The sequence below is a fragment of the Lygodium microphyllum genome, chromosome 2 (assembly GCF_053477565.2).
Source record: "Lygodium microphyllum isolate KBCC chromosome 2, Lygodium_microphyllum_v1.1.10, whole genome shotgun sequence".
Classification (NCBI taxonomy): Eukaryota; Viridiplantae; Streptophyta; class Polypodiopsida; order Schizaeales; family Lygodiaceae; genus Lygodium; species Lygodium microphyllum.
In genome coordinates this window covers 3,956,853-3,969,386 of record NC_141136.1, presented here as the reverse complement: position 1 = coordinate 3,969,386, position 12,534 = coordinate 3,956,853, and positions in this window count along the sequence as shown.

The following is a 12,534-nucleotide window of genomic DNA, read 5'->3' as shown; positions in this document are numbered from 1 at the left end:
CTTTTAAGAATTTGTCTGAACTATTTCGTGTCAGTGCATGAAATTACGTAAAGGAACATGTGGCTAATGAGTTAATTAAGGAAGCTGCTTGTCTGTGTTACCACTAATGTGCCCTTAGGTAAGTAGAAAACTAAAGCTATCAAGGGAAGTAGGTGGATGGAGTCCCTCTGCGGGTTCATCCTACGACAGGGTGGTCCCAAAGAACTGGGAGGCTTCTCAACTTTCAAATCACGATGATGTATTGACCTTAGATAATGTAGGGTAGAACACTGGCTCATATTGTTTTAGGGGATCGTAATGGGACTTTACCCTATGGGTAGAGAGATCGAGCAATACATCCCTCTCGTTTCCCATTCTCTTTGAACCAAGTGCGATATGAGTCCACTTTGGTTCACATGCTATGTGCAAAGGAGATGACATTAGAAAGAAATCAGACCCTAGAAGGCTATGGAGTGACTTGACCATTAGAAACCTAGTAAGATTTAGGTCGGTCCTAACAGGGTTGGCCCATACGTTTTGTTGCAGGGGAGTCGCTAACTGACAAATCCTGTGACATTCTGTGGGAGTGCCAAGCAACGTCTTCTAGATCAGCAGACTCCCAATGGACTACTAAAACATGTCAAGCTCCAGACACATTACAATTAGTATCAGAGTGAACTGACAAACAACACAATCAAGATAAGAATAAATCAGGAAGATTGAAGTAATGTTTTCACTAGAAAATATTTTTCTTTTACTCACTTCTGGATTGTTATTGCTTCCAGACCTATGAGACATGGAGCAGGTTTGTCATATTTCATATCATATTTAGGACTGTTATGAATTCTTCAAGTTATTGTAGAAGAACCGACTTGATGGGGATTCTGGATCGCCTCTACGACCCTTCACCGCTGTATCAGGAAAGGCATTGAACTTGGAGTGCAAGTTACTTGTAATATTTCCACACAATTAAAAATTGGTTGGTTAGTTTGAAAGTTAGTTAGTCAATTAATAAGTTGGTAAGATTACTAACTAAAGTAAAAACTAACAAACAATAATAACTAATGTTTTTTATTTAATTAAAAATATATATTAAAAAAAAACCCAGAGTTGTAATTTGATATTTTCACCGATTGACAACGACCGTAGCCACCCTTCACAGAAGTTACAATGTGAACGAGAGTTATGAGCCATATTAATAACTAGTGTTAATGTGTATAGTATGGATGGTCCAAAAATATTAGATTTTTGGACAAAAAAACTAGCATATTTTAGATATTTTAGATATTATCCATTGCATAAATTGATTGACAAGGCCCATAGCATAACTTTTCTCCTTGTGATAGTTATGTAAATCAGACTCCCTACTATCCTTCTGAATATAGTAGGGTCTTCTAGCTCATCCCTAGTGTCGGCACTCAATTTCACATTTTTCTCCAATGGCACTGAAAGAGGCTTACATGCTCTCATTCCATACATGGACAACATATTTAAGCCATACTGTCTTTGGGATAGCCATATACCATTGTCACATCTCATTGCCTCAATACTAACAAAGTACCTTAGCTCACCCAAATACTTCATCTTAAACTTCTTCTTCAAAAGTCCTTAACTTTAGCAATCCCATTTTTAGTGTCACCTGTAATCATCCACATAGATGACTATGATAACCAAGCATGCATCTCTCTTTCTACTTCGGCCCATAGAGTGCTTTCTTTAACTTGTACACATATGGGGGATGATCTAAATCCGCATAACCTATTGACTACTCCATATACACCTCTTCTTGTAATTCACCATGAAAAAAGGAATTGTGGATAGATGCCATCTAGTAGGGTACCTTATTCACTAGTTCTCAGTGAGGCTCTAAGTTTATAGGGTCATTAACCACTCTCTTAGGAGGTAAAGGTGTAGACACCTAAAATAACTCTTTCCACTCAAGAAAATCCTTCAATGATGTATTATTTGTTGACTCTTTAAACTAATTTGATACCTCTTTATTTAGGTACCATACAAATATTTGAGAACACTTTTTAAACTCCTTCTTGATCTAAATTGTATTGATAAGCTGAAAATCAGATTTGCTATGGATTCTTTGTAGACAAACAAGTTGCCTCTCACTAACAAATTCCATATAAAGCTTTGAGAAATCAATCGTAATCTTGCTCAATTTCAGTAACCAATCATACCCTAGTATCACATCTATAGGGCCCATCTCCAAAGCAATTAATTCCATCGATGTCTCATAATTTTTTGCCAAATTGCAAGGGGACTTGTGAGCACATTTGGATGTAAATTTTCTATTCTCCATTAGCTATCTAAATGTTACTGGGCTACTGTAAATCAATAGGAAGACACTGCAAATAGTCTAGTGGTTTGGGTGGAAGCTCCCACGTGTGCTCCTCTCACTTTTGCTTAGGAGCCATTGACACAGTAGATTTCGACTCAGCGAACTCCTCCTTGGCACCCCTTATGATTTTCGGAGTTGCTATTGCCCGAGAGCTTCTTCTCTATGCAGAAAGCAGGCCTTGCAGGACACGGTTTTAAAAAACTTGGAGGCACGGTGAACTTGGCCTAGAGAAGCTTCAATAGAAGCTTTTCAAGCTTCTGGAAACACAGGGAGATGACGTGGAGTGATGAGGATGATGAAGATGACGATGAGGGTGATGATGATGATGATGATGATGATGATGATGATGATGATGATGATGATGATGATGATGATGATGATGTTGTTGTTGATGATGATGATGATGATGATGATGATGATGGGGGCGGCAGCAGCTAGGCGGCGCGGCGTAGATGGCGGTGGCAGTAGTCGGACGATGGCAGGCAGCTCCTCACGGCGGGCAGCACCACGATGCCCCTCCCAAGCTTGGGAGGGGGTTTATATGGGGTGAAGGTGGGGGGGGGGGTGGCCACACAAGTGGAAGGTTGCACGCCCTCCTCCCCATGCCCCTCTACACTCCAACACATACTCCCTCTCCCCGCCATGCAACGGGTGAAGGGGAGGGAGTTATTAAAAAAATTGCAATTAAATCATTATCTTTTTTTTGTCCCTTGAAGGGGAGTTCCCGCAGTGGGTTACGTTTTTGGGCCACGGTCCCCTATGCACAATGCAGGGGTGATTCACAACTGATTTGACTTCGCAAAGAGAACTTGCTAGGTCAAAGTCATGGTAGTTAGCCAAAGTTCTCTTCTCGCGCCAAACCATTATTTCCTTTGGTCGTTGGATTGCTGACTTTAGTGCCTCTTTTTTGACTTTTGTCTTCTTTCTTGGCACCTGACTATCCTTCTCAGGATCCATTTTATCGTCAATAGGCCTTAGAAGTCCACCTTCCATATCTGGATTCAGGACTCACTTTTTCCTAGAATCTTGCTTAGAGTTTCCCTTGACAGGTTTTACAGTTCCTTTATCACCCTCTTTAATCTTTTTCCCTCTTGTTACGGCTCATAGATTAGAAGTTTTTGCATCATTGACACGTACAGCCTCAATAAGGCTGACTCCACTGCCATGAGGCCACTCCTCTACAACAGCATTTCCTCGTTGCAGTATTTGTCTTGGTCCCTCATCTTGCTGGAGATTATTCCCTTGTGCGCGATGATTAACTGGACCAGGTTGTTCACTTCCTTGTTGGAGAGAATTGATCTTACTCCAATAGGTAGCAGCTAAATGGCTAGACTTTTCACAAATATCACATTTGACATTCGGGCAATTCCTAGGGAAATGCTGGCCACCACACCACTTACAACTGAATCTTGAGGGGCCACCCCCTTCAGGGCGTCGACTCCCTATTAAATTTTGTTGCTTCTTAAGGATATTGACATCCACAGCTATTTGTCAATACTGTTGAGAGATCATATCGGTGTAGTGCTTCATCATGTCAACTTCACCAAGAACATTAGAGGCACTCGACTCGTAGCCGCGATTGTCAATTTGTCGTCCCATGGGCCTAACCACTTGATTAGGGATTGGCTGTTGACCTACTAGGATAACATTAGGATTTATTATTTGGCCCCCACTATTTAGTGAGGTCGCCTAACTAGCCATGGGCATAGTCATGCTAGGAGGAGCTGGTAACATAGGAAAATTTAGCATGATCCCTCCTCTCCCATTTGCGTTTGACATGGGATTCCCTTGATACCCATTGGTCAAGGCCAAGTTATTACCATTCCAATTTATCCTTGCTGCATAAGCCGCTTGCAAGCGTGATTCTACTCCTACTTGGATAATAGCAGTGTCAATGTCAGCCAAAGCAATACTACTCAACTACACCTAGATATTAAAATCCAATCCATGTAGGAAATATTATAATTGGGCAGCCGCCGCTGGAATGGGGATATAAGTATTTAGTTTATGAAGAATTTGCTTTAATTTCTTGGCATAAGCATGGACATTTTCATTTGGCTCTTGGCGTGTTACATGCAAGACACGCAACCAATATTGTCCACCCTTCTCGGGGGCAAACTCTCTATGGAAAACCATAAAGAATTGGGCACTCCTAGTTATGGTTCCGGCTTCGAGACCGTGGTACCATACTGCCGCTCTTCCTTTTAATGTCATGTTGAAGAACATCATTAGGTGTCCTTCGTCTTGGATTCGATAATTGAACATGAGTGTTTGAAACTCCTTAATGTGGAGTTCTCCATCTTCTTCTGCTAACCCATGAAAAATGGGCAACGATGCTCCTAATGCCGGCAAATCCGGTGTTCCTCCTAGAATTGCGATAGGTTGTGCCATGGCTACAGCCAGATTGACAACAGGAGTTTGTGTAGGTAAAACTACACCCCCACTTGTTGTGGGTTGATTGGTAGGGAAGTACTAAGACTTCCACTTGCACTCAAAGAGCTACTCGTAACACTTAGGTTACTAGAACCACTGCCACTTATGTGCAACGGGCTGCTCCTTTGAGGAGAATAACGACTTACGATCTCCAACTGCCATCTAGCCCTCTCAGCATGTTCTGCTTTTTGTATTTTAGCTTGACGGTCCTTATTAGAGGACATAAAACAACTATTTGCTCCCTAGAAACCCTAGATTCGAGAACCACCACTTGTTGGTGGCTCCTGACAGACGCACCATTGATGGAACCTAAAATGGGCCGGCACTGGATAAGACACTAGCCAGACCTCATGCCCTCAACAAACAACCCCACGAAACGGCCTCGTGGGCCAGAAGCGTCTGTCGAGGGATACACTATCCTAAACACTAATCACTGCACGTTTATAATTTGTAATCCAACGAATGTTCCCTTTCCCATCTCCTCAGAGGGAGATTATACATATATCGGCAATAAATGCCACGTATGACACACATAGGGCACCCCATCGCGGCTGATTGTCGTGGCCCTACTGCAGCTCTCCTACATCTTGGGAATTGGCCCCTGGATGTGCTGCTTCCACACATAGACACATTCAAAACAAAATCCCCTCTTACTGTCAATATATGTATCGTTCCAAGAATGCACTTATCTTCACTTATTCATCCCCTTGGACCCACCGTCTAGACCTACAGTCAGGTTGCCCACTCTCTCTACGTGGGTCAAGCCCTAAAGAAACCAGTGCTATGCATCCAGGAGCTTGTAATTGATACCATTTAATGATGCTTGATGCAAATGTGTATATGATTAAGTGCTCAAACAATTGAAAAAATAGCCTCGTGCATTATGCAAATCCATTCTTTTCATGTTTTCATACACTAACACGTAATTGCTACAATGAGAGAAGACACCGAGCCTTACACTCGTGCTGTACTTTCCTTTATTTAACTTAACGTCATCCTATATGAATAATGCAGCAAATACATCAAATTTTATATTATATTTCAGCACTCAAACTTCCCTCCTCCCCTACCGTTTAAGGTTTTGCCTCATTGCATAGGTAAAGGGGTGATTTCATGTGTATTTTGCACGAAATAAGCAGTAAATACTCACAAAAACATATAAATGGGGATAACGTGAGGCAAACCCTCATGCTTTATCCTCATTATACACTCACAGATACATCCATAATTTTCCTCGTTCGTTCCCTATTTTTCCTTATTTATTATCATTAAGAAAGAAAGAAAATTAGCATTATTTCAAAGATGTGGCTCTTGATTCCTTAAATAGCAAACATGTAGATTTTATTGGTGTTTTGTTTCATGCTTTTCCCATTTTAAGCCCAAAAACCCCATTTTTCCTCTAAAAACCATGTTTTTCGGGTTTTTCTCTTTTATTTCCCACACTTAAAGTGTATATTTTCTGAGTTTTTTATTATGAAAGGCTAAAACCAGCAGCAAAAAACATGTCCATCAATTTTCAACGCATAAGAACATTGTTAACCCCATCAAATGCAGAAAAAGAGCCATTTTCTTTATAAAAATACCATTACCGTGTATTTTTTATTATTTCAGGTTTTGAAACTTGTTGTGGGTCTGCAAACTATGCCCCATTTGATGCTCAGCCCGCCTCCACAATGCCATCTTCAGCCCACCTTTGGTTTGGAAGCAATCCGGTATCGCACCAGCGGACGAGCATTCACCAACTGGGCTTTCTTCTTCTTCACACACAGAAACTGCCCCTTGCAAGAGAGAGAGGGAGGAGAGAGAAAGGTTGAAATCTGATCTCCACAACCAGATAGCCATTTGATGCGCGGTTTGAAGCGATGGGGAGCAAAGATCAAGTGTAGATCATGTATCAGATCGATTGGGGGGGTTGCTTATAGCCCCCATAGCCTCTCTCAATGATTGGGAAGAAGACGCCTTCATCTGCACAATGTGAAAAAAATGGTGCCCCCCCTCAAAATCGTTTTTCTTGTGGGGCTCCCTAAAGGGAGCCCCCAAGAGTCATATTCTTTGGACTTATTAAGTGCCATTCACACTTAACCTTGGCCTTGGCCTCTCGGGCACTCTCTCTTTCGTGTCCGGTGTCCAAATTGCAGTCTGAAAAATCTTGGGCATCTGTCTTGAAGTCCTCCACTACCGGGCATCTCCCAGGGTCCCATCTGACACGCCAAAAAATTATGAAAATTCATCAAATGTCGTCAAGTGGGTTCTTTTAAGCCTTTTGCGGGCATTGCCTCTTAAAATCGTACTGATTGCCACCATTGCCTTTGACTAAGTCTATTTTTCCCCTGAAATTTGGAAATTTTGGCTATTTTAAGCACTTCTCGGCATCAAAAATCATCTGTCAAGTGATATCCTTCTGAATAGGTAGACATAGCATCTCTAATAATAAATCCATGCTCATTATATTTATAGATGAACCTTGGTCTACCATCTCAATTTCAATCAAAATGTCATCCACATAAGCTTAACATCCTAGGGTAGGGTTTTTCCACATGTTCTCGCCATTCACTATCCCCACTAGATTGACACATATACAAGCTCCACAGCATACCATGTTCATAGGATTTTCTTGACTTCTTTTGAACATTTAGTGGCAACTAGATTAATTGTAGTAATGGATTATAACTAGTTAATAGTGCATTTGATACCATTCAAATAATTGAGAGAGGTTTCCCTCTTACCACATAAGTAGCTTGGATTCTGGACTCTACCCCCTTTACTATAATTTTCTACATCAAGATAATTAAGTGTAGTATTACTTAGGTGGAGTTGGATTGTAAAGTCTAATTGGTAGGAGGCAATGGAATAGTTATATCCAAGTATTGAAAGACCTTGTGTAGCTTTTGAGCATACAGTTTGACACTTCATTAAACCCCTAAGATGAGTCTCAGTAAGGACACATAGCCAATATTTCCCATCCTTTTACGAAAAATTTCCTTATGAAAAATAGTGTAAAACCCTTGCATATTTGTAAATGAGTTACTTGCCATGCAATAATACCATTGGATTACATTCCCTCTTAGAGGGGCATATTGAAGAACATATGATGTGCTTGTTTATTAATTTGACATCATTATCTCTAAGAAATCCTTAATATGCAATTTTGCATTCCCATTTGTATCTTTATTAAATACAGACAAAGGATGCCCTAAAGTGGGTAGGGTAGATGTACCTACTAGAATTAAACCACCTGAGTGAGTATCAAAGGTGGCTATTGTGCCATTACTATAGATGTAGGGATAGACTTTGAAGCAACAGTAGCACTACTTGTGGTACTACTAGGTGACAAAGAGGTCTTGGAGAAAAAAATGGTTCGAAGTGGAGACCTTGATCTTGCTCTATCACCCCTCTTGAGAGTGAGATAAGCCTTTAACATGTATAAAGTTTGATTATTTTAACTTTCATGCAATTCTATTTCGAAGTGGCATGCAGGCCTCGATGCATACAAGAACAGAGCCTTGAAAGTATGCACTACTAATAAGAACTAAGTGGTCCAAGCAACAAATATTTTATTTCCCATTTATATTACACATAAGTGCAAATCTTAACTGCTACCAATGGCCATGACTAAGCATATTATTTGTATTGTGCATGTGTGAGTATTTATAACATATAACATAGCACAAGTCTCTAACATGCACAAAAATGGAAGTTTTATTACTCGAACTTACTATCGTAGTGACTGCAAACCTTGAAAACTAGCAATAGCAAATTTAAACAAATCATGTGTTTGAAAGTTGTGTTGTGAGTGTGAGTATAAGCCTCTTACACAATATAACACAACTCACTAATCCTAATAAAACATTTCTAGAGGGTGAAACAACAAGCCTCTAATGCACATATGATTGGGGATTAAGTATTGGAAGGATACTTTTGAAGTGTGAAACAAAGCTCTAACACAATAAAAATATTTAACAATTTAAAACCTTAATTTTAAATTATAAAATAAAAATTTGGTACTCTAAAATTTTTAAAATGCAAGAAAATAATTATTAAAGTAATTGTCTATGATGTGGAAGCTGAAGATAAGTGGTGAGCTAACAATAAAGAGCTAGAAGGAGGCAATTTGGAAATTAAAATGTCTTCGGATGGTCCAAGTTCTTTCGATGCCATTTATGTTTCTATTTTTTATCAAAAGGTTATTAATAAAACTAATTTTTGTTAAATCTTTTCAATCGAAAAGTCTTTTTTTCAAACAGATAGGTATTATTTGATAAAACCTTGAATAATGAGATATCCACATACAAACCAATATTCAAGCTAAATAATGCTACCTAGAAGATGGCTTTGATAGCAAGGACCCCTTGACCCTTTTCTTCTTCAATGTCTCTTGTATAACTTTGAAGAGTTAAGTATACCTTTATCTATTGATTTCCACTTTATCAAGGTGCTTTAGATTTCTTATTTGTCCAAGCAAGATCTTTGCATGAAATTTTTAACTTATTTTTCCTTAGCCTTTTTGAACCTCTTCTCAATACATCAATATGTTCCTTACAACTTTAAGAGGAATGATTCTACTATATAGAATTGCATTGCTCTCTCTATAATTCTCTCTCGATGAAGAAGGGCCTTATCAATTATAATAACAACAAATGTATAAATATGGATTTATAATACAATCATAGAGTGAGCACTTACTTGAAACTTGATGCATCCAAAATAGAATAGAAAAACACAAAACTAGTTTTAGGTGAGTGACTAACTAAATTATCATATTGCTCTTATTCTTTTGCTACAAACTCCACTTTCAAGCTTGAGAGTCTTGAGATTTTTCATACTTCTCTATCTTTCATACAACTGATTTTGGTTTCCTTCCATTGAAGGGAGAAGCCCAAGTGGAAGCATGAGCAAGTGAAAGCAAGGGAGACGCGATCTATGGCACATGGAGCAAGAGAGCAAGAGAGAGACAGACACCATATGTGGGAACTCCAATAGTCACAATGCATGACCAACCTTCCCTTATTCATTACTCATCTCACTGAAAGAATAGAGAATGAAGTGAGTGAAGGGCACCCGCCACTTGTAGTGTACAAGTGTGCGAGTACTATTAGTATAGTGTATATACGAGTAGTATAGACACATGTGCCTCCAACAACCTCCCACTTACAGGTGAATGTGCCTCTAGTGAGGAGAGAATAAGAAAAAGTGATAAAGTAGAAATATGCATAGAGTACAATAAGATGAGGAAAGACACCATATCATCCAATGCCCATCATCTTCCTAAAAGAAAGGTAAAGTGCTCCCCTCTAGAAGACTTTTAGTGAATAGATCTACAAGATTTTAGTCAGTTGAGATCTTGACAATTTCAATGGACTTGTCCTTAATGGCCTCTTTGATAAAGTGGTAATGCACCTCAATGTGCTTTGTCTTTATATGAAAGACGATGTTCTTGGCCGACTAAATAGCGCTCATAGAATCTAGATGTAGTGTAGGGACCACATTAGCAATACCAAGGTTTGCCACTAGATAGCCTAACGAGACAACCTCCTCGCAAGCCTCAGTGGCTACAACATACTCTGCCTTTGTACTAGATAGGGACATACATTTTTGCACCCTAGACATCCAAGAAACATTATCACTAACAAAGGTAAAGGCATAACTAAAGGTGGACTTCTTGTTGTCTCTGCATGTCTTGCATAATCAAAGTCAGTGTACCCAATGACTCATATATCCTAGCCACCATGACATATACACATAACTACATTTCCCTTAATGTATCTCATGATACCCTTCACAACATCCCAATGCCGCCACATGCCAAGTGTAGCCATATGGTGTGCCACAACTCCCACTACAAATGCTATGTCAAGACAAGTGGCTATCACAACGTACATCAAATTGCCAACTAAAAATGCATAAGGGATCTCAGCCAGCATGACTTTCTACATATCAAACTATGGATAACCTACTTGACTAATCTTCACATGAGAAGATAAAGAATAGCCAAGAGACTTAACATCCTACATATGAAACTGCTCAAGATCCTTCTAGATATACTCCTTCTATAACAAGTAAAGGAGCCCCTTAGTGAGCAATTGCATGTGATGTGCATCCCAAGAATATGTGAGACCTATCCTATGTCATTCATGCCAAATCTCTTCTTAAGCTAACTTTTCAAGGGATCCAACTTATCATGAGCTCTCCTGACAATCAACATATCATCCACAACGAGTACCAAAATCATAAGGCTATCATCATGGGCCTTATTTATGTATAAAAAAGGATCCATATCACTATGGGTATATCCCTCTGAATGCATGAAAGCGATAAACTTGTGGTACCATTCCCTAGGTGCTTGCTTAAGGCCATAAAGGATATTTCTCAACTTCACTAGGTGTTTCCTATGTTTTTTCTCAAAGTCCTTAGGTTGTTGCATATAAATCTCATCATGCATGTAGTGGGAGCTCACACTCAACCACCAAGACCCACAAACCGCTTATTGCTTCAAGCATTTCAAGGGAGCACAAATGGCTATCTCTCACCTAGCCGCTGCACCTTCAATCCTATGGGGGGGTTAGTGAGCTTACCTTGATGCTCGAATGAGTAGCCTCCTCCCTCAAGTACAAGCTAGTAGCTCCACAATTTGAGATGCAAGCTCAAGCAACCTCAAGCCTCCTCCTTTGAGCTCCATTCTCCATAGCCACATGCAAGAGAAGAGACGAGAAGAAGAAGAGAGGAGATGATGAAGAGATTCTTCTCCACGATCCCTCACCCTCACACACTCACTCCCTCACACACACTCTCTTAAACACACATAAGTAAGAAAGAAGGAGAGAAGAAGATAAGAAGAAGGGATCACTTTCTCCACATACCAAAATAATGAGCTTTTCATTCACTTTTTGAGTTTATATACAAAACCCTAAATCCCTTGGGCACCCATCCCCTTTTTTACATGACCAAGCATATTTCCAAGGTCCTCTTTCTCCATTCCCTTCTAGTCACCTTATCCCTTTACCCATGTATGTTTCGACTTTATAACTTGCATAAGAGGGAGCCTGGCACTCTTATAAAATAAATTACATTATGCCCCACACTTTCCTTGCGAGAGCCCTCAGAGGTTCTCCCTCATCCTTGAGAGAGAATCCTTCATCTTTGAGAGGATCTCCTTCATCCTTGATAGGACATCCTTCATCTTGGAGAGAGCCTTGCTAGAATATTAGGTGATCTCCTTCATCCTTGAGAGCACCTTGCTAGAATCTTCAATGTTTTCCTTCATCCTTGAGAGCACTTTACTAGAATATTCTGTCATCTCCCATGTTTTTTCTGAGCTTGCCTTCTCCTCCACCTTTCTTGCCTAGGCAAAATGAGCTTCTTCATTCACTTTTTGACTTGGGCTTCCTTGGTCTTTCTTTGCTTCCTTTTGGCTGTGTGATCCTTTTCCATGACATGTCTTGTAATATTGTAACATTACCCCCCTCCTAGATGAGTGCTAGTCCCATGGCACTTGTGGGTTTAAACTATTGAAGATTCAATGAGTTGATAGGTGGTCACATGTGTCAATGATGATGGGGCCTTCGAAGTTGGTGGCTTGCATTGTTTGGAGGTACCTATAAAGAAAAGAAGGTTCACTAACTAGGGGTATATTTATCTTAGCATGTGGTGCTTTGTGCTCATGCTAGTGGAACTGGGAGTTGGTTCGAACTATAGGTAGGCATGGGTGTTGTCCTACAATTGAGGACCTAGTTCGTGCATAAGGGTGGTGCAATGAATGTGGTTTAGAGAGATAG